Source organism: Tupaia chinensis, unplaced genomic scaffold, assembly GCF_000334495.1.
Source record: "Tupaia chinensis unplaced genomic scaffold, TupChi_1.0 Scaffold000414_1, whole genome shotgun sequence".
Lineage (NCBI taxonomy): Eukaryota > Metazoa > Chordata > Mammalia > Scandentia > Tupaiidae > Tupaia > Tupaia belangeri.
The window spans coordinates 1125104-1128034 of NW_006159919.1; the positions used below are offsets into that span (position 1 = coordinate 1125104).

At 39.1% G+C, this 2931-nt stretch overlaps 1 protein-coding gene across 1 annotated transcript in view; it reads left to right on the forward strand.

The window, feature by feature from the left end:
- The window catches only part of LOC102489524 (carbohydrate sulfotransferase 9), a 328145-nt gene that overhangs the window by 278496 nt on the left and 46718 nt on the right, over window positions 1-2931 (forward strand). The window lies entirely within an intron of this gene.

Sequence of the window (2931 nt, forward strand, 5' to 3'; positions counted from 1 at the left end):
CCTGGATTTTAAATAATCTGGGCGGATATGGAAAGAACTAGATAAAGGAGTCCTGAGTAAGAGAAAAAACTAGAGCAGGAGTCATAACTATTGCCAGTTTCTGGGCCCAGCACTTCACATACATTAACTCGTGCAGTCATCAACATGATCCTGTAGGTGTGATTAGCCTAACTTTACAGATGGAGTTCAGAGAGGATGATACTTACCCAAGGCCACCCACATAGGGAGTGAGGAAACCAGGTCTCAAACCAGACATTCTGACCTTGACCCCAACTCCTCACCATTACTGAAATCTATGGTCCAGGGTCAGCTCTACCCCTAAGCTGGTTGTTGTTTTTAGACAAATTCCACACTTCCATAAATCTCATTCTATAAATAAGGAAATTGGCCTTTCTCCTGGTAAAACTTGTGATTGCCTTTTAACTCCAGAACCAGTGAAGTTTAAAGTGCTCGCACCAAACTTCAGATTTGCTATTTCCTGATGAGTAAGTCCTGGTGGTAGTTTAGAGAAGTTCTCTTATGTTTTGTGGATGATGTAAAATTAGCATTCCATTCTCTAAGAAGCTACCAAATTATTCAACATTTTTTAAAACCCCTTCCAAAGTTCTAATCTTAACACTTACTCTTCTCTTGGTACTTCAGTTCAACTCTTCTGTCCTGTAGCCTCCTCTCTGGTCTCTCTGCAAAAGACTGCCTGATATTTACCTTTAACCTTTCCCTGAGCTCTATTTCTGCCTTCTCCAGCATGTCTTGGTAGTTTAAATTTATCCTACCTCATCAATACTCGTCAAATTCACTTCTGTAAATTGGTCCAGTTTCCTCGTTTACAGCTTTGCACTGAGAACATCTTCCCAGTAACCAAGCTTCAACTCTTGTCGTCTTTGATTTCCCTCTTTCTCCTGTCTCACTACTCCCCTTCACTTAGCGGAGCTATCGATTGGATTTTAGCCACGTGTTGTATCTCATGTTCATCTACATTCATTCATCTCCTTACCCGTACTCCCATCCTCAAGAATTGTATTGTTAATCTTTCTAAAACCCTATTTTGATCACTCCCTGACTCAAAAGTGTTCAGGTCTCCCTTACCAAATATATGTCAAATTTTTTCCTACATCTTCAAGATCCTCCATGATATTGATCTATCATATACTTTTTTAAAATTTATTTTATATTCATTCACTCTTTATCATTACAGCATACAAAATGAATTTTCCCATCCAGAATACAGTGAATATGATTGGCCCGATCAAAGCTATTACCATAACTATTATCTTCAACAGTTTATTTCCTATTTTGTGTTTCTTAACTGTTTTACTTCCTTTTCTCCTTGACTCCCTCCCTTTTACCGTCTGCCATCCCCACCCTCTTCCCACACTGTCTCTCCATAACTTTGTATTGTCCAATATTCCAGGTTCTGCCATAGAGTGATTCGGTATATCTGGAGTGGGGACACAAAAACCTCTCTTTCATTTTTTGACTTGCTTTACTTAGCAGTAAATCTTCCATATTTGTCTACTTTCTATCAAAAGCCAGGGTCTTATTGGTTTTTTTTAATTATTTAATAGTATTCTGTAGTATATATATTCTGCATTTTTTTATTATTATTATTTTGCCATAGGGCACATACGCTCACCAGGAAGAGAGATGCAGAGAGAGAGAAAGTGGGAAATCATCCCCCGGGGGATGGCCATGCCGCAATCCCTTCTCTTCCATTCTCCTCTCAGGATTTTGAGCACTCACACGTATGTGTCCAGTGTGAGTTGGAAACTGCCAAATTCAGGACTCGAACCATGGTGAGCCATATGGGAATCGAGCACCTTCACCACCACATCACCTGCTGGCCCCACATTATCCACTTTTTACTTTATTTCTTATTACTTAGTAATATACAGACTACACTATTCACAGGTCTTTATACATGTGTTTCCTGCTTTTGTATTTCTGCTCATGCGCTTTGCCTTCCAGGTGTTCCCCTCATCTGCTTCTGTTACTCTCCTGCGTAGATAAAATGCCTCTTCACAATGAAGCCACTCTAGACTTCCCCACCAAACATGACTCACTCTCTCTCTCTCTCTCTCTCTCTCTCACTCTCTCTCTCCCCCGAGTGGAAATTTTCAACCTCTTTTATTCTTTTTAGAGTGGAATAATTTAGACAGCCATTAGCAAATTTAGCATTTACAACCTCATCATTATGCACTGACAGCAAAAACAGAGAAATAATTCGCCAAACATTATACAGCCTGATAAGTGGCAAAGTCAAGACTAGAAAACTCTGAAAGTGATATTATTACTAGTTCTACCATATCCAGATTTAATATCGCTACATCTGACTAAATATGCAGTTTGCTAGTACATGTCTTATAGCTCCATATTTGATGTTATTTTTATGTGTGTAGGAGCTCACCTCATTCCCTCTACTTAACGTCTGCCAACAGAAAATAATCAAACTCTGTAAAATATTGAAAGAAGTTTATTTTACATTAAAACGTGAGAACCACAGCCAGTATGCAGCCCAGATGAACATAATTTAGATAGCTCCACACATTCTCCCCGTGGTCTTACCATCCTCAGACAGATTTGAAAAGCAAAAACCACAGCTGGGAGGAGGAAGGGAGGCTATTATATGAACTTTTTTAAGAATAACTTTTTTAAGAATTAATAGCAAAGGTGGCATCAGTTCAAGGTTGGACAGGAAGACTCTGGGTAGATGTCCTTACAGAATTATTCCTTGTTACAGTGGTCTTCGTGTGAATTGTGATCCTGACAGAGTTCTCTAACAATTCCTGTTATTAGGCATGATACCATGAGAAAACACCCACTCCATGATTTTCTTTGGCTTGGTTGAGTCAGAATTGATAGAACGACTCCCACAAAGAAAAAAAAAAAAAAAAAAAAAAAACCCTGCACACTTAAAACACCCCCACACCCCAA